Consider the following 21,378-nt stretch of genomic DNA (forward strand, 5'->3'; position numbering starts at 1 on the left):
AGCTTGGCACGCTCCCCTCATCCTTCAGGTGTCCGTCTGTTGTCCACAATCTCCTCTGTTGGCCTCTGGAAATCCCCCTTGGCACAGCTCTCATTCCAACGCAGTTTCATGGTCCTTGCTGTGGCTCCAAAGTCTGATCTCATGATGGGCCCCAACCAGCTTGACCTTTGACCTCAACCACTGCCTGGGCTGTCAGCTGTGCCTGGAATGGTTCTCGCTTCTTCACTGGGCCTCTGACGATTTCTCAGGAGATTACTGCTGCACCTGTATTTCCTTGCTAGGAGGAAAAACTTCTATTTGGAGAGCATGTCAACAATCATCAAACCACATTCTTTAGTTCAGTGAACTTCACTTATAGGCCATCAAAGCCTCATCTGAACATGGATGCACCACTTGCATAGGTTTAATACCCGTTGAATGAACTGTTAATCACACAAATCGCTGCAAAAATCATATAAAACAAAATTTAATGTTAATTCCAAAATTTAATGTTAATTCATTGTTTCATATTAATCCTGGATCCCTCCTCTTGACACATGGACACTCCCATGAGTCAACTCATCAAAATCAGATTCCTGTCTTAAAGAAAAAGGTTAACTAGATCATATCCCAGGCAACATCAGGGCATCTCCTCCCCTGGAGCAGCACCACCCTGGACCTATAATCCTGCAATAAAAATTTTAGTGTGTTTTGCATATTAAATTTGCTTAAAAACTGGCTCCACCAGGAGCCTGCATACACACCATCATGGCCTGGAAAACAAAATCTGGAAATGAAATCAAACTTCACACTTATAAACAATTATATCATAAGAGTAATAAGCATTCAGCACTAGCAAGACAAGTGTCATGTGCATGTTTTCTCAAATCAGTAAACTACAATTATTACCATAATTTGCCTCAGACATGGATCATCCCATGTACTCAGTCAACATTAATGTAATCAGTGACTTTTCTTAAGCAAAGTCACTCAACTCATCAATCACTATGAGCTCAATAGCCCATCTTCAACTATTCCATAAACACTGCATCCCTTATTTGTTTTTCTCATGTCACTTGTCTGCTTCTGCTGAATCCTCTACATGCATTCTTAGAAAAACAAACATTAGCAACACACATTGACTGTGGTCAGACGCAGGTCAACAGGTTCCAGAGGTGCCATAAAAAGACCATAAAGTTAGCCATCCATTGCTGTGGAAAAAATGTCATTCACATATAAACCCAGAAATCCTGTAGTAAAAAAACATTAACTAATCCTCTTATAAATCACATGATCAAACACATGAAAAACTGTAATGCTGTAGAAAAGAAAATACAAATGTTAGCGCTGCGCAGGCGTATGCATACTTTGTCACCGTTACCTCTGTAAGCAACACAAGGTAGTGAATAACACCCCTGGTAGATGCACTGACACAGAAAATGGCATTTAAAAGGTTAAATCGTCATGCAACCTCGAATGTTGCTGTCATCTTTCTGCTCCTGTAACAGAAAACACATAAATTCATCCACCCTTTGTCCTGTCTAGGTGGAGGTTAACCTTGAGTCGTGGTCAAGTCCTGTCAGCTTTTACCAGTCAGTCAGTTTGTTTTTTTATTTCCATTCATTCATTCATTCTTTCTTTCTTTGCTGATAGTGGAAACCATCGTCGCATTTAGTTTCCACTTTCAGCAAAATGACGTCATTTCAAAAAGAAAAAGAAGAACTTTAGATTGGATTACTTCGCTGAATCCTTTTTAGGCAGGGACTCTTATTTTCTAATTGTCCTAAATACGTGGCTTTCTCCAGAGCCCATTTTAATGTGGAGAAACTCACTTGTAACGGTTTTCTCGACATGTCGTATAGCACTTTTAATTCCCGACGTACAGATCTGCTTAAAGAAAAGAAATTGAAAAAAAAATCAGTGCCTGTTCAAAAAAATGAAAAATGAAGAATAACAGAGATTATCGAACAAAACTTTCAGTGCACTGTGAAAGTATCAAAATAAAAAGGCCTTGTTAAGTCATGATACAAGCTCCTCATCTCAGGAGGGTAAATCATACCATTAGCATGGTTTATCATACCATCATACTAATTGGCAGGCTCAACTTCACAACAAAAGAAAAATCATCAGCTAGATTCACTCCAAACCAACCATCAGCTGCACAACACACAACATAAGCCTAATGTGTCTTATTAGCTATGAGTTTAATCCCCAGGTCTGTGCTTTTCACTCATTTAAGCCACAGATCTATTTTATTCAATTTTCCTTTTTTTCCGTCATCATAAAACGTGTGACATGTTGTCATGCACTTCACAAAAGACGTTTATTCTTATGTATTCAGAGTTGTGTATCTAGTTACAGAATTCACTCGCACATCAAAACAGGAAACTCAGTGTTTTAGAGTCTCCACTCAACACACAACAAACTCCAACACATCTCATTCACTCGTGCTAGAATTCAATCACCTTTCCTTAATCTAAGAACGATCAACTAATTTGCATATCAGCTATTAACCCACTAAGTTGACAGGACAACAGAAAAGCATGTTCAAAATAGTATCACAAAAGACAATTTCCCTCATACAGTAAATTACTTGTGCTGCATCAATCAAGCAGGAAGCATCTCCCAATTTACTATATTAACAACTGAATTTATTGTCTGATCACTGGTTGGTCAAACCAGAATCTTTTTTCCCACAAAAGTTAAACTGTTGTCTGCAACCTAGAGAGTCAATTTTTTTGCATTGGATAAATTCAGTATTTGATAACAAGTGTCTGCTAAATTGACACTATTTTAACACTGATGAAAGATAACAAGCTAATTTTCATTGCATGTGTGTTTGTGTTATTAGGCAGATTTAATGCATGTTTGTGGAGCTGCATATCCAACAGAGCATGTTCTTAAAGCTGCCTTTCCTACACATTTCTCTGCTATTATTTGATCATTTTGTAACTGATGTGCTATGAGTCCACTGGTCTTTGCATCACACTAAGTGACTTGGACAAGATGATAAACAGACTCACATGCTTAAGATGTTGTCTAATCTTCATAAGCTCTCTTGTGTTTGAAAGTGTTAGTAGGGTTAATGCATGTTCTGCTTGTGTGTGTGATTTTGTATATGTTTCTTTTTTGCAGTGTTTCAGACTCCTTCTCAATTTTCCAACTTAAGCAGTCAGTTTTGTATTTCCCAGGTTTGCTAACCCAAATTTTGATTTCCCACATTTAACACCAGCACTCCTCTGTGTTCTACTTACTCACTCTGTTGTCCTCTCCCACTTCAACAGTCCAACAGCCGGCAGTTCTCCTTCAGCTTTGTCCTGTGTTCCACTGTCTCTTCTTGCCATTTTCTCCAAAGGTGGCAAATGTCAAACTCCAACAGTCTCCTCAGTTCTCCTCAAAAGTTTTCTTCACATGCATAGTGAATTTGCAGCTTGTTGTAAACACAGTGCCATTCATCCGATCAGCCAGGATGATGGGTTTGCTTTTCTTCTTTGATGCTGTTTGTCCACACTGCTGCTGCTTGTTGGGACTCTTTGTTCAGGACTTTGCTGCTGTCTCTTTATCTGCCATGTTATTGCTCTTTGGAGCTGCAATCCTTGTCTTCAGGGAGGAGTGAGAGGTTGCTTGTGAGTTTGAGAGACACGTGGTGCTGTAAATAAGTTAGCCAGAAACTTGGCCTGAATGTTTCCAATGATGTTAAACTATAACTTTCTTCCGACCGCTGCATGTGGAAAATTGATTCAGGTCTGCTTTTCACCTGAAAGTGACAAACTAAGACATTTTCATTATTATTATCACTGCTTAATCAACACACATCTCTCTCTCTCTGTTTTTGTGAACAGTCCTTTCTTAAAAACAGAAAATGAGATTGTAGTTGTTCTTGGCTGATCAACACAAAACCTTTTTCCTATGATTATTTTTCATCTACAATGTAAATTTTGTCTCTTTTTCACTCTTTTTTTTTTTTTTTAAATAGCTGGTGACCTGCAGAATCATCGCTCTCACAATCAAAGGCAATTGCTTTTGCACAGCGCACAGAAGCACTGAGACATCAGACACATTCACACTCACTTTTTCATCTGCGTAAATAAATCACATAGCTGATGATATGTGCCATGGTGATCCATAAATATGATCACCAGTTTATTTAACTATTTTTCAACCCAACAAAACAAATAAACAAAAACATGATGCTGATGCTATGAACACTCTACACACAAGTCAAGATGCAGGAAAACTGCTCACGGAAACGCTGCACACTCCAGTTATCACAGTTATCATAGTTCTGTTTGTGTGAATTATCTGCTTTCATTATTAATACCAGTTTATAGGTTGTTATCCTTTTTATTATTAGTTTGAATGCATTAAAATTAAGTTGTAATTTAGCCTTTTGTTTATTTTACTTTATTCCTCTTGTATTTATATCTATTCAGTCGGGTCTGTTTCCAACCCTTTTTTAAACTACTTCAAACTACTGTGATCTCTAATTTTCACTGGGTGAGGGATTATTACGTTCTTCCTAGTCTGAACTGCTCTCTTCACCTGAGCTGCTATCCTATTCTGAGTTACTGTCTTCTTTGTTTCTTACAGTCACGTACAAAATGTCCCTCTTTTCCACACCTCCAGCATGTAGTGTTAAAGCCACTGTTTGGTGTGTGTGTAGCTCTGCCTCTACCTCTTGCTCTTCCACTATGCATTCCTCTCTCTTTCTTTTGGATTAGTCCTGCTCCGGCTTGCTGTTTTTCTAGACATTTCTCATCAGGTGTTAATTTTACTTGTTTATCCCCCATTTTCAAAGATTTTGCTGGGCCGTCTCTGGCACGCTTGACTTCAGAGTGGTTTACTGATACGGCCTTCGACTTCACCCTAACGGTGAAGCGGTATCAGTTTTATGAGATGAAACTCAACCGTTCTCCTTTGTCACCAGTACGTGAGCCTCAGCAAAGAAAACAAAAATGGAAGTGGTTCAGCAGCGTATTGTGCTGTAAAATCAACTTACTTCCAGACACATACACACACATAGACATTTGCGCGCTAATTTGTCACGAGATAATTTCAGCTACCTCTAAAACTGGTCGAAACACAGTTCCTTTTGGCGAACTTAGACCTAATTTGTCACGAGATAATTTCGGCTACCTCTAAAACTGGTCAAAACACAGTTCCTTTTGGCGAACTTAAACCTAATTTGTCACGAGATAATTTCGGCTACCTCTAGAGCTAGTCAAAACACAGTTCCTTTTGGCGAACTTAGATCTTTTTTATCACATTTCTTTAAACTTTTGCGGCCGTCTTATATACCAAAATAGTGTTTCTCACTCTCCGACGTCTCACTGGTGATTCAGATCATCGGACTGAATCCCACCGCCGTGGACCAGATTATAACAGAATTTAACCCAGACCCGAATTTAACGTCCTGGGGATCTCTCCTCGTCCAAGAGGGCTGTGCACAGACTTCGGTGCCGGCTCCCCACGGCGTCAGGAATCAGTGCTGGATCCTGGAACAGAGTCACAGATAACAGTTCTGATATTTTCTGCTCCGGCTCGGAGGACCAAATAATGTTAAGGAATATACTCTAAACACTTCTTCAGTAAAGACTCAGAGAAGAGAAACACACAGAACTTCTTGCTAGCAAGGGCAGCCTCCAGCACTGAGGCTCGCGCCAAGAAACTGCCCCCGTCTTTATTTATACTTCAGTGAGCGTTTGTTCTTTACATTGGAATGTGGAGTTGTACGTGTGTGTGTGTGTGTGTGTGTGTGTGTGTGTGTGTGTGTGTGTGTGTGTGTGTGTGGGGTCAGAGTGTGGCCCCATAAACGACTTCCCTTAACCTGCTGGTCTGGAAAATCCAACAGTTCATCTATATGTAAAGAAGCACTTAAACTAAAACAGACATAGCTACGTTAAAACAATAAAACAAGGTACAAGCTCTTCCCATGCTCCCAGGATGTGGGGGTGCATTCCTGGAGTGCACACCGAGCCTTTTGCGGCCTGCTAGAGATCACACATCCTGTCACTACACAATTGATTATTCTAAGCATACATGGTTAAATATTTCCTAATACAAATAACTACATGCAGTATTCTACCATATGCGAACTTATATCACTAAAAGATTATACTGACTACTAAGTACAATTTTCCATTGACACATTCACATGGTTCAATTTTGGGAGGAGACACAAACTTAATGGGGTTGCATCAGGAAAGGCACCCAACATAAAATTCTGCCAAATCAAATATGCACTACAGTACCTGCAGTCGTGACCCCTTTAGAATAAGATAGCAGCTGAAATTAGGTTTGTCTGGCAAAAAAATAAATAAAATAAATAAATAGCAATAACATCACAAAGGGAAGTTTGGGCTGTTATTATAATATGCAAAAGAATTGTTCCTCTATTTTATCAGTCAATGGATCGTAATCATGCCCACACGAGTTTGGAATTAGGTCAAACTCCATGGCATGAACTGTAATGGCATGAGTGTTTACCTCTGTTCAGGTAGGTGGGCAGGCCGAGCGATTCAGTTTTAAATTCTATTAAAAACCCTTTATGTAATCCTGAAGGTGTTTCCTGCATCACTAAATAACTCAAAGTCCAACAACATAATATTCTGCTGTCTGTGTTCTGCATAAATTAAAAAGGAATATTTCATTTTCAAATTGTATCTCACTTTCAATACTGAGGGAAGTCAGGTAAAGAAATCCCAGAAAAGTTGATTCTGTTCATCTGGATGTAGCGTTTTTAGTGGGAGAAACATTTCACCACTCACCCAAGTGACAGTCTCAGGTGACTGAAGGTTTCCCCAACCTTACAAACAGTGCATTTTCTTAATGACTGACTCTACTGCCCTCACCAGGCGCTGAGCAGAATACATGGTCTAGACAACAAGCTAAACACTAAAACCCCTGAGACAGAAGCAAAGGTTGAGGTAGTTTACTGCACCTTTCTTGTGAAACTGTAAACAAACCTACATAAAAGATGAGGAGATAAATGCAAACTGAAAACATATTTATGACCACACTTAGCACTTGGGTGGTAGTGAAGCAAGGAATAGTGAGTAGATGGCAAATGGAGACAATAGATGAGATGCAGTGAAAAAACTCAGATATGTAGTGGACATGAAGAGCAGAGGGGACAAGGGACCCTGAAATTTTGCATACAGTTGTCCACAGTATATGCTGTAGCTGTAGTGTCACCAGGGGTACTTCTGGTAGATTCCGTTCCACGATGTCTGCTTGAATGCAATTTATTCTTCACTCTCTGTAGCAAAATGCCAATACAAGCTTTCACTTATGTATATGTATGTATATGTATATATGATTTATATGCTTTTTATATATCCTAACTGCTGACTATTCTGAATCCCATAACCTAACCAGAAACCTGAAATGTCCCACCCTAGAAATGTAGACCACAACAACTTAACAAGTTGCAACAATTTAATTCAGTGCTGTTGTTTAGTCCAATACTCAAGCTGCTTCTTGTGCCACAATCTTAATAACTGGCTGGATAAGACTGGATAGAAGAGTGTAATCCAACTTCCACCTTGTACCACATTGGCCATTTACATAGGAAGTGTTGTAGGGTGTACACAGTTTTAACACAGATGATCAATTAAACTGAATGTGAAGCCATAAGGCAGGGCACAATGAATAGGGCACAATGAATGCCCCTTCTGGGGCTCCTGTTAATCACAAAACTTTTTAAAGGAAAGCTATTGCCAGTGAGGTCATGCGCCTCCTGGGTGAGGTTTTCTGGGCTTGTCCCACCAGGAAGAGGCCCCGGGATAGACCCAGGACACGCTGGAGAGATTATATCTCTCGGCTGACCTGGTAACGCCTTGGTGTTCCCCCGGATAAGCTAGAGGAGGTCGCTGGGGAGAGTGAGGTCTGGGCTTCTCTGCTTGGGCCGCTGCCCCCACGACCCAGCCCCAGATAAGCGGAAGAAAAAGGATGGATGGATGGATGGATGGTCATGCTGGTAACATTCTGTCAACAACAACTGGCTTCATTAAGCAAAAATAATATAAATGACTAAATAAAAACAAGTAAAATTATAGACAGTTGGACTGAAATAAATAATGATCAATTCAAACAAACCAGCAGGTTTTGGTGCCTTGCCAATTTTAGAACTTGAACTGCTTTAGCATCATGTTACGATCTTAGCTAAGAACCAAAGTCATTGACATCTGTCAGTCTGGGACTGTGTGTTCTAGACATAACAGATTTACTCAACTGAAAATAGAGTTGTAACAATACATTACATTTAAAACAGATTGTCTATTTACTGCTGATACCTTGTGTTGGGTCTGTGTTTCCACAAGCCCCGCTAATTCTAGAGACTTATTCATCATGAAGAAAACAAGACAGTCGATCGATCGATTATTTGCGCAAGGGAGGCCTCGTCTGTGTCCACCACGAAAATGACCCCGACGACGACCTCCTCTCGCTACCTTTTTATTGAGAGGCAGTTCACACAAAACACATCATAGCAAAGCAACGCCCACTTGGTTCTAAGACAAGGCATTGTATGTATATGTGTGAACTTCTGTATCTAAGTAAGAATGTGTGCGTGAGTGTGTGTGTGTGCGTGTGTGTGTGTGTGTGTGGCAGACCTCCTGCTGACCAAAGGGTCGTAAACGCAGGAAGCTTACATCAAAAAGCACAAGGATGTGTCTGTAATAAAGACTACAGCCCCCCACCCAGAACCTCGAGAATCTGGGGGGAAGGACAGTGGAGTTCCTTTCATCAGAGTTGGCAAGCATAGAAATGACAACATTTAACAATTCACTCTAACACCTTGAATGGCTCAAAACATAATATATTCAAGAATATGCAAATAATTGTTACTTAAAAGGGAGTAATATGCCTGCCTGTCAGTCAGAAGACAGATCAGCTCCAAAGATTTAATCTTCAACTTCAAAGTACTGTACTACAAGAACTTGTAGAGTTTCTGTCCCCAATTCCTTTTTTTATGTATATGTTGCCTCTTGAAAGCATAAATTATCTTCCCACTGCTTCACTGATGACATCCAGTTGCCAGTCAAACTGAAAAGCAGAGATGCACAGGAGCCTGTGCTGTGGATGAAGATCAGGCTCCTCAGTTCTAGTCAAAGATGTTTATGGTATAATTTACTGGTAGAAGTGTCCAACTGTGTCACCCCTAAAGAATCTCTTCTGAAACTCTGAGTTATATGATTTTTTTATTGTCATGCTTCCGCACAAAATCTGGGCATGATTTTTGTTCAAACTCCTGCAAAAGGGACTGTAAAAAGTCATTCTTGCTTTATCACTTCCTACCTGGATTACTGTACTTTACTTTAGTATTGAACAAAAACTTACAGAACCTCTAATTTAGTATAGAACAATCATCTGTGTGTTGCCTGAAGTTCATATTGAATGAGCTAGCACTTTTGTGTCTGTCTTAGCTGCTTCACATCATATCAAAAATTAATTTGATGTAGAGATCTCTTCTAGCATCTTTCTATAGTGATGGTCTGGTGACTGGCCTTGTTTTCTGGTTTCCTTTCTTTTAGGTAATTAGTGGGTGGAGCTCAACCTCTTATAGATGTGGCACACCAGAGCAGGCCAGGATCAGGTGCACAATAAAGCAGATTTGCCAGAGCATCTGGTGGTTCCTGTCCTTCATGTATGCTTGGCTATGAAAGCATTTAGTTTTTGTGTTTTGCACATGCTCACTCTTGCATCCTCTGTGCATTCAGCCATTGCATGCATTTTAGTTTCTTTATGTTCTTTCACTGAAGTATGTAACAGCCTCTCTTATTGTTTGTACCAGAAGAATTAAGTCTTCATTGTTAGCAAGTTAGGCAGTGAATAGAGTGACAAAGGAGTACAAATCTCACAAGCAGTACTACTACTATTTTAACTATGACAAACAGCATTTTATTTTTTCTGTCTTGCACCTACAGTCATGATAATTTCATTGTCATGGTAATGACTAAAATCTCTCCTATTTTCATATTTATTTCTAAGAAAGCATGAAAACAAAATTGAATTTTAAATTGATTTCAAAAAGCATTTTTGCTGAAATATAGAAATGTTTGAAATGATATGAGGTACAAAATGTAAAACATGCTTAAACTTGTATTTAATTAATTTCTGGCTCAAATCAAACATTATAATGTGGTTTAAATTTGTGTGGACTCTAAACATGTTGAGAAAATGATTAATTCTGAGTTCTTCCAGTGAGGAGGAGTTAATGCAAAACACTAATGTCTTTCATGTGTACTTATCTGACAGCAGAAAGGATGACAGAGAGCAGTGGACTCACAGTTTAACAATATGGACTTCAGGGCAGGACTCCTGCTTTTAACTGTGTTCTTGGCAGGTGAAGATTTTTCACTTACAGATATAAATATTTTATTGTTTGATCCTACTCCTGTTATAGTAACCAGTAATATGACCACTTTTCTTTGTTCTTTTTTTAATCCGACAGGTGTTGAAAGTCAGACTATAACACAGTCTGAATCAGTGGTTAAAAGGCCAGCAGAATCCCACAACCTGACCTGTACAGGCTCCAACATTGATTTCAGCATCTACTGGATGGCCTGGATCAGACAGGCTCCTGGAAAAGGACTGGAGTGGATTGCAATCATCGAAGATGACAGTGATAACATCTTTTATTCTCAGTCAGTTCAGGGCAGGTTTACCATCTCTAGAGACAACAGCAAAGAGCAGCTGTATCTGCAGATGAACAGCCTGAGGACTGAAGACACTGCTGTTTATTATTGTGCTCGAGAGCCACAGTGACTGGAGCTGGTTGAATGGCTGTACAAAATCCACCATAATGTATGTTTGTTAAAAATACAACTTAAGACTATTCTCTCATACCTCAGAGACAATGCTTGTATGATTTTGTTGTTAAAATCATAGCCAGGAAGAGAAACAACCACAAATTTTAGTATTCTGAACGAAAAGTAGTGCTTATTAGAACATTGGAGGACAGTCAGTGTCACATCTGTCCATTACTTTTGAATTAGGCTATTTTGTCTATTTTAAGAAAAGAAAAAACAAATGAGAAACCCTGATTCTTATGATCATTTCTTAACTTTGATCACTCTTTAGCCTTCAGTTACTCCTTGTGTCATTAATTCATACTGTCCAGTATTCCCCTTCTTTTAATACCAAGTCACATCCTCCTTAACCCTTCAGTCATACTGCAAGCTGCACCCATACAAATGTGCAAAATGTCTTCATCTGTATCATTTCAGGAGGTGAGGGTGAGGAAGAGAAACTGAGTTTTGAATATCTGCTTATTCACTGTCAACTAAACTCTGTGTCTGTTTCAGCTGCTTGTGATCACACTGAATCTTCTGTTATCAAAATTATTAAAACCATTTGTATAGAATGAAGAAATATAACTGTTTATATTAAACCATATTCACTAAATAGGTTTGTTTTTATAACACAAATGTAGGTTTTGACTGATAGGGTATGAGACAAACACACAACTCATCCTGCCCTGTATTTTTCTTTGTTAATGCCGGCGCACATCCTTCTGATTCCCCCCATTCTGCAAATTGTCACCATCACAAAAGTGCAAATTATCTTCATTTTTGGTATCTTTTTGCTGGGAGGAAGAGAAGAAGCTAAATGTATTATTCCCGATTGTGAACAACAAGTTTTATTGGGAAAATGCGTTAAATTTCTTTAATTCATTTTAAAAGGACCTTTCTGAGAAAGTGCAGTAGGCTACGAAAATGTATCTAAAGAAAGTTAGAAACAGCTGAGAACCAGTCATTGACATCTGTCAGTCTGAGAATGGTTACGAAGCCATTTCTCAGGCTTTGGGACTCCAGGGAACCACATTCAGAGCCATTATCCAAAAATGGAGAAAAGTTGTATATTGTGTTATGTAGCCTCCCAGGAGTGGTCAGCAAAAAATGACTCATTCAGGAGATCACAAAAGATCCCAGAACAACATCTAAAGACTGCACGTCCAACTTGTGTCAGGTATGGCCCTTATTCATCATTCAACAATGAGAAATAGTCTCTGCAAAAGTGACATCCATTGGAGAGTTACAATTGAGTAATCATTTAAAAACTGGATTTTGTATTTACATGGGTTTTCTTTGTCTTATATTAAAATTTGCTTCAGATTCAGAAACATGTAATTAAGACAAATACCAAATAACAATAATAATAAATTACGAAGGGGCAAATAGTTTAACATATGTATCCTCACTTCAATTTAACAGACAGCTCATGACACAACTGTAGCTTTAATGTGCTAGTTGTGACCACAGTGATTCAAACCATCAACAGATGCAAACCCAGTATCATCACATCTAAAAATATATCAACATTAACAGTTTGATTGTTTATATTTCTTGGATCTGGAAAAACAATCACAAATTAACAATTAACTCAGTACATATAGTACTATATAGTCAACATTAGCCACCTTGGATTCTATCAGGATTCTTACCAGTCCAGTGCTCACAATTAAAAAAATAAAGAAAAACATTAGGCTGAATGGCGTTTGTATTTTCCCTTACCAATCTCTGGGAGGGTTCTCGCTGAGTGCTACCAGGTTCCTCTAACATCCAAAGACATGCTAAAGATTATAAGTGACCATGTGAGTCCCATGACAGACTGGCAGCCTGTCCAGTGTGTGCCCGGGTTCTGATCTCATGACATTTATTCATTTATTTGTTATTTACTTAGTTAGTTATTTAAGGAAAATAAATAAATATCTCAAAATGCTTTGCATAGGACAATATAACTCTGTTCTAGATATAACAGATTTACTAAATTGAAAACTGCAACAATACATTACATTCAAAACAAATTATCTATATACTGCTGACACCTTAAATGGATCAAAATATAATATATTCAAGAATATGCAAATGAAAGTTACTTAAACGGGAGTAATATGTCTACGATGTCTGTGTGTTAGTCAGAAGACAGATCAGCTCCAAAGATTTCCTCTTCAACATCAGTCATGTTAGCTCTGATACTGCTGCTGGCTGCTGGATCATGTGAGGAGCTTTTAGTGAATTCACTCGTATAAATATATTAGAAATGCTTAGTTATCAGATGAATGATGGAGATAATGTTAATTTCTGTTTCCACAGGTGTGTACAGTATTGATCTCATCCAGCCAGAATCAAGGTCTGTGCAGCCTGGACAGTCTTTGACCATCACCTGCCAGGTTTCTGGTTATTCTATGACTGATGACAGCTATGCAACAGGTTGGATCAGACAGCGTGAAGGAAAAGTAATGGATTGGATTTCTCATCAGTGGGGTACTAGTGGTCTTCGCCAAAATGATGCTTTAAAGAACAAGTTCAGCTACAGCAGAGACACTTCTGCCAGAACAGCAACAATAACAGGACAGAATCTGCAGACCGAGGATACAGCTGTTTATTACTGTGTGCGTGTTAGCGACACAGTGATCCAAAACACCAAGAGACCTGCACAAATACTCACAAACATGCACGACATACATGGTGTAAATTTGAATATCAACAATGAAATGAAAACAAAAAATGACATGAATTAACACTCATTGCTCACTTCTTCCTTAACACACAACTCCCAAGTATATGCATTTGATTAAGTTTAACACACAGCTGTGTGTGATTTATTCTTACTTCCAGTTATTAACAAATTCACACGTTGGAAGACTTTGTTGCAGTATTTTGTAAACCACAGGTTTTGTCCCTCTCAAGCTGCAGTGTTAAAAAAAAAACATCTTAAAAAAACAGTAATATTCCGGCAGCTGGGGCGCCAAAATACTTCCGTAAAATAACAGAAAATAACTTTCTCATAAAAATACAGTTATTTTCAGTAATGAAAATAGAGTTTGTTGCGCTAATTTTACATGGGATTTTGCCTTTTCCAAGTACTTTTAGACATTAAATTAGGAACATTTTAATGTGAGTAAACAATGAAATTACCTATAAGCAAGGTCAATGAATGTGGCAATATGAATAATAATGCTTAAATTTACAGAAATATACAGTTAACAGTTGGGTTAAATAACATTATTTGAAGTAAAAAAGTTGTATATTCAATTATATTTGATGTAATACTACATTATACAGCACAAAATAATTAGATTTATCTATTAAAACATGTCAAAAATGTTTTAAAAAATGTGTTATAAAATTACAATTCACTGTTAATTTTACATAATATCACATGTAAATTTAGATTTTAAGTGTAATTTAACATAAATTTCCTGAATATTTACTGGACTTTCAGTTTGAATTAAGTGTGCTCCATGTAAGATTGTTGGTTTTATCTGTCACAAAACACCCAAAGAACCCTTATTAAACAAAACCCCTGATTATAATTACATCAAGATTATGTTCATTCTTGATCGTATGTTGTGTATGAGCAGTTTTTACATGCTTATTTTACTTATAAGACATGAGACATTGTTTCAATCATTAACATGGATTTTATTGACAAAAAGATAATCCTTCCTGGAACAATCCAAGAACAACTAACACTTATGCATAAACAAAGGCACGTAGAAAAAAGAATGTAATGCAAACGCACATTTGACCACAAAAGAAGGGGACGATGCCATCTCGAACGTTCATCTGCCTCCCCACATCTGGAGCAACGAAAAGGGGAATATTTGAGACACATAACCTGCAGATTTAGAAGAAGCTCTAGCTTTCTGAAAGTCTCACATTCAGGGCTGCTGCTGGCCATTTGGGTTCCCTTGGAGAAATTTGCAAAGTAATCATCTGCAAAGAACAACTCGAGTAAAACAAAAGCCTCATTGTTATGTTGATTATACTTAACTGATAAGTATTGATATGTTGTAAGTTGTCACTTTAACACAAACTTTTACCAAAATAACTGAACGAATGGGACTGTGTTTGCAGAGCAAGCACCACAAGTGTCAATGAATAGCCTATTACAATGAACTGAGATGAAGATAATACTTAAGACAATGCTACACCTAAAGCAGGACAACGTGACAGAGAGCCTGTCAGCAGACAGTAACATACCAACTGGCTAGCACTAATGCTAGCTAAATGTGAATAGGATTTGCAGCCTATATTTCATTTTTCCCCTATCAAGCGGGCCACCCGTGCTGTTGACATTAATTAACATTGGAGAGAAAGCAATGAGATTGAAAGTGGACGTGATGTAAAACATAGATTAGCCACCAAACACCCCAGAAGCTAACAGATATGTGATTACAGATTTCTTAAAAATTCCCCACTCGCCCTGCGGGCTGTCTTCATCTTTCAAGTCCGGGTCCTCCACCAGAGCCCTGGGAGCTTGTGCAGTATCTTTCCTGATCCTAGGACTGCACACTTCTGGTCAAAGATCTCAGATGTCACTCACCAGTTAGAGGTTTACTGCTTTAAGTGCAGGGACCACTGTTGCCTTCACCCTCCACATCTCCCTGAGCTCTTCTCTCAGCCCTGGGTACATTATTTTTTAATCTTCCCATGTTTAATCCTTGTACAGCTTGGGTATGTCTGGTATGGTAGACCTGAGCTGGCTTCAGTCTTATATTTTCACATATACACTGCTCAAAAAATTGTTGGAACAAAGTCACAAAGTGCTGTACACAAAAAGAGTAAAATACATAATAACATTAAGTTAAGCAGAGTTGTGAAGACAACCAAACTAGACAGACCACAACTTTTAAATATTAATTTAACTCATATGTAACAGTGTGTAAATGTGTGTGTGAATGGGTGGATGACTGGTTGTGTAAAGCGCTTTGGGGTCCTTAGGGACTAGTAAAGCGCTATACAAGTACAGGCCATTTACCATTACTTCTCCTGTCATTGATGATTCCTGGAGACTATGACAGTGTGATGTCTGTGATGCCGTGCGGCTCTTTTGGCTCGACTCACTAAGAAGAGCCGACTCTTTCGGCTCCCAACCGGCTCTTCAGGTTATTTTGTTGCTTTAATTAATTTATTATTAACAACAATATAAAATTATACACAAAAGGAACAGTAAAAAAAAGTGGTTTTATTTATATGTTTATATATAAATATATACGGTGGCCACTAGAGACAAAGCACGTACAAACTCCAAAGCACGTACAAACTCCAAAACACATTTCGAACGTTAACTGAACTTCAAAAACAGAGCTACCTAGATCACTTAAATTACACAATTGAAAGCATATGTGTATTGTTTGTGTATTTATACACAATCACTTATATATATTCAAATAATTTAAAAAAAATGCTGCCCCTAGCATCCTGGAGCACTTCTGTTGTGTTTTGGAGTTTGTACGTGTTTCAGGGTTTGTATGTGCTTCGGAGTTTGTACATGCTTCGGGGTTTGTATGTGCTTCGGAGTTTATACGTGCTATGGAGTTTTTACATGCTTTGTCTCTAGGGGCCACCGTAAATATACTCTTATTTATTCACTCCACATAAAATGTAATAAATAAGAGTATAATACAAAAACCAACTATTTACATTTCAACTTTTAACTATTTACATTTTCAGCTTTTTCCTTTTAAACAAATTTAAAGTGAAACAACACAAAACACTGCAAACCACAACACAATTAAATATAAATTAAAATATGAAAACAAAAAGGAGATGCACATTCTCTGTCATATAGGCCTGCATGAATAAACTTTATGAATCCTTTATAATCCGCAACTGAAAATAGTTGTGGATGATTACTATACCTTTCTAATGTGACGTTGTTGTCCCTGGCTCTCTTTCTCTTTCTTTCCCTCCGCTCTGTTCCTGTGCTACTGCCAGTGTAACTACCGCCCTTCCCCCCTCTCCCCAGCGCAAGCACAAGGCTCGAGTGCGGAGTGAAGCGGAAAAAAAGAGGGTGAGAGAAAGAGAGAAAAGAAAACCACGGCTCGCATCGTTCATTTCAAAGAGTTGGCTCTAAGAGCCGTTTCGTTTGCGACTGACACATCACTAGTTGGTGGGTTGTTGTGGTGGTGTGATGTGCGGCTGGCAGCTTGGGAGCTGCAGCCAGTGTAAATAAATGGCTCAAAACACGGATCTGTGGTCCCGCCGTGCCTTATTCACGCCACAGACAGTTCTACATTTTCTGTAGTTATAAATTACTTAGGTTTATTTTTGGCTCTTTTCTTATCACTCTGGTTTTCTTCCAGGAGATTGCAGTCAGACTCTTAGTCTGAGTCTGAACCAATGCTAAAAAGGCCTGGACAAGCCCACAAACTGACCTGGACATATTGAGGCTGGTTCTGTCGGTACAGCTGGATCCAAAAAGCTGAAGAAGAAGCACAGAAGTGAGTTGCCTTCATTTCTGTCCAAAGCAGAAGACATAAATACTATTTCACATCCATCCAGATTCACTTCACCGCCTACAGAGACAATAACCAGATATATCTGCACGTAAACAGGCTGACTCTAGCTCTACAGTGACACAGAAAGCCACAGAGCTGCACAGAAAGCACAGCAGATGTCGCTGTTATCACTGATGGTAAGAATCCATATTGTATTACTTGTTTTAAAAACCTGTATATGAAATATATAATATAGGTATTTTTTAGTATTTTCTAAATATATTTAAGAAATACTCAAATTAAATTAAATTAAAAATTAGAAATATACTTTAATAGTATATAAGTGAGGTGTTCATTTGGTTTATAGTCAGAATTAACAAATAAATAGAGTAAAGATTATAATTTTAAAGTCATTTTACAATTTTTCAAATGACAGAATATACATTTCATTCTTCCCTCTAATGCCAGTATAGGTTCCCTTACAATACAGGGTTTTACAGACTTTGCTTTTTTGTATTATTGTTTGTCACTGTGATACACTGGCTGGGGGGCACTGTGATGTATAACCATACAAAAACATAAAGAAATACTGTACCTCATCCAATTTTATGATGTGTCTAACTAATTGAATATTTAGGTTAATAACCAGTTTAACGTCATTAGAGTTGATATCTATTTTGGTTGTGATTCAGCAATTTGATTTGTGAGCAGCACTTTATTAATGTAAAACTATATTTTTGTATTCTCCAAAAGTTGATTCTGTTCATCTGGGCGTAGCGTTTTGTGGGAGAAAAACATTTTGTCACTCATCCAAGTGGATATATCTATATATCTATATCTATCTAGATAGATAGATATCTAGATAGATAGATCGATAGAGAGAGAGATACTATTTTGCTTTCAACAACAGTTCCCTGTATAATTCAGTGAAGACATTTGGCACCTTAAAATTTAAAGAGAGCATGTCCTGAGTTCTGAATGTAATAAACATAGAAAGCCTTTCAAGATGTTGCTCTGTTGTTAAGGTTCTTAACAACACTTGAAATCAAAGTACCAAAAATGTTTTCAGTTAAATTCTTGAGGTTTTCTGCTGTTTCTCTGTTCTTATATTATGTGTTTATATTATGTTCCTATATTCCTATGGCGATATATACAATTTTTTTCATCATCTAGAATATTTCAAACAACAAAAAGATATGTGTTTCCTTGGGTATCTCTAATAATGGATGGCAGCTATACAGGTGGCATAGGTTTTTTAACTGTGATATGTCACAGTGTATCTGGGGTGGCCACATTGATTCACACAGTTGCAAAAACCTCCTTAAGAAAGGCAAGGTCTTTGTGCTGTAAAGAGAATGTGTTTATGTGATATATACTGTAAGGAGAGCCTTTATTTAAACAGAATTTACTTCTCTGAGAAAGCTAACTATATTAATATTACTATGTATGGGGAAAAAATATAATTAGAAAGTATATATTTTATATATAATCTGCAAGTTCAACCAAAAGGTTTATGTAAAGATAGGGTGTAGGGTGGAGTTTTTGTGTAGGATTTCATCACAGTGGAGTATTACAACCACAGTGATTCATCCTGTGACCAAAACCTCCTGTCATTGAGTCATTTAATATGAGGATATTCTAAATTTCAACAAAAAATATTTGCATTATTTCTGATTATCAAACTCGCACACATCCACTGTTTCACTAACATGAATCACTATGGTATAAATGAAAGTGTTACTGACTACATACAGTAAGAGCAGTAGTTAAGAGCAACTGCAAAATTTAGAAAAATGATTACTTTGGACAAAAAAGACCACTCATTTGTCCCTTTTTGTTTAAAACCTTTATTTGAACATTTACTTCCAAACTATACACACAGTTTTATGGTTAAATGCCTGAACATCCAAATGATTTTAATTACTTAGTTAATAACTGGTATTCAAAACATTATTTAATTAGGATTCACGATTTAAAATAAAATAAATTATAATATGAATAATTATAATAAATTATAATATTAAATTAAATTATTTTTAAAAAAGAGTTACTGAGAGGTCAAACACACCGCTACTTAAGAAAATGCCAGCATGCGTTGCGCATGGAAAATAGAAAAAATAAACAACGGGAGTTGAATAAAACACACCGTATGATTAATAAAAAACAATGTTAGTTGAAAAAACTGTGTTCCCTTAAGTTGCATTTAACAGTGCATTTAACCTCTCAAGACCATTGTAATATATAGACCACAGCAGCTTCATGAATCTTAGGCACAATCATACAAAGAAAAAAAATAACAATACACTATTCAGAGTTTGTATCAGCCAGAGGTTTTTGTATGACTGTGTGCAACAGTGTATCGGGCCACAGTGATATCTGGCAATACAAAAACCTGTCCTGAGCTAAAATTATGCAGAAAGGCACTGACCCTCATAAAATAAGAGACTGGTTTATTCCACCACATTTCTAGACCCAGAAGAAAGATTGCAGACCACATTACATCGTAATAAAAAATGTTTATAAAAAATATGCAATTTTTAAATTGTGATCTGAAATCAAAGGAAAACATACCTCCGCTCCTCTTGTTACACTTTTTACAAAGTGTAACAACAGGAGCAGCTCTTGGAGACTGCAATCTTATTATTATTATTATTATTATTATTATGCAAACATTATTTGGTCAGTCCTCATTCTTACTCAAAGGTCTTCAGATTTAGAACAGTTTATCATCTGCAATAAAAATGTTAACAACAAACCCTAGAGGTTTTTAAATCTCAGGTGAAATAATGGCTGAAAATGAACAAATCTGTGGACATTGATGTAAACCAGCCTGCTTTTGCTGTGGCTGGATAACACACTATTTCTAACATGCATGGCCATGTATTTTCTGTTATTAGTTATAGTAATTCTCTCTCGCTCTCTCTCTCTCTCTCTCTCTCTCTCTCTCTCTCTGTGTGTGTGTGAACTGACTCATTTAATCTTTGCTGTATTTTATTTTATTTTTTAACTCCAACTATAGAACAACAACAGCATTATTTCATCATGTAACATTGTATTTTGTGCTGTCCTTGATTAAATAAACTTAACTAAGTAATAGGGCTGCACAATTAATCGTTAGAAAATCGCGATCTCGATTCATACTTATGTCCGATCTCATTTCCAAATGACAACAATTAAAAAAAAAAAAAGACGACGACCACGATTGTACCGCATTTTGATCTGGGACGTAATCTGCATGAAAACAAGCGCTCACTCTTCCTGCTCAACAAATGACAAGGGCGGAGCCTTATACAACGTGATACAGATGCTGTGCCGTGTGATGCTAAAATTAGCAGGGCAAAAAAACAACGGAGGACACGTCAGGGATGACAAGAAAGTGACAGGAGAAAATCCGTCCCGGTCAACCACCCAAACATCAATAACGGGAACCTTATACAGCGCTTCCCTATACCCGTCGAACTCCCGCAGGCACAAAGAAATTACGGAGGCTATCACTTATCACCTGACCAAAGATATGGCTCCCATCAACACTGTGCAAAACGAGGGATTTAGGAAAATGATCAACACCCTAGACAAACGCTACACAGTGCCGTCCTGCAACTATTTTTCTATTGTTGCACTACCTGCTCTATACACGCAGTGTCAAGCAACGGTGGAGACGGAATTTCAAGCAGTACATTTTGCGGCAACAACAAAACGTGAGACATTTGTTGTTTTTATGTTTATTTATTGTTTTTGTGTTCAGTCTCAACTGTTACCAAGTTGATGTGCAGTTAATAAGTGCAATAAATATTTATACTGGAAAAGAGAATCGTGAGAGAATCGTGATCTCAATTCTAAGCCAAAAAAATCGTGATTCTCATTTTATGCAAAATCGTGCAGCCCTACTAAGTAATCAGCTCATCTACACCATGGCAGCAGTGATCAGTAAGATGCTTAGCTACAAAATGAACAGCCACAAGGAGCAGTTCCCTCCATGGAGGAAACTAGAAGCAAAGACCAAAGTAGAATGGAGGGAAGTTAGCCAACTATCCAAGTTGCAGAAAGGTGCGATGAATGGTAAATGGTAAATGGCCTGTATTTATATAGCGCTTTACTAGTCCCTAAGGACCCCAAAGCGCTTTACATATCCAGTCATCCACCCATTCACACACTGGTGATGGCAGCTA

The 21,378-nt window shown here is 37.7% G+C and overlaps 1 protein-coding gene across 1 annotated transcript in view; it reads left to right on the forward strand.

Annotated features, from left to right (window-relative positions):
- Positions 1–21,378, forward strand: part of LOC147332397 (uncharacterized) — a 231,710-nt gene that overhangs the window by 142,689 nt on the left and 67,643 nt on the right. The window lies entirely within an intron of this gene.

Source organism: Aulonocara sp. 'chitande type north' Nkhata Bay, linkage group LG4 (genome assembly GCF_057382095.1).
Source record: "Aulonocara sp. 'chitande type north' Nkhata Bay isolate Kocher_YH1m ecotype deep benthic linkage group LG4, A_spYH_male_GT1.1, whole genome shotgun sequence".
In the NCBI taxonomy this organism is placed as follows: Eukaryota; Metazoa; Chordata; class Actinopteri; order Cichliformes; family Cichlidae; genus Aulonocara; species Aulonocara sp. 'chitande type north' Nkhata Bay.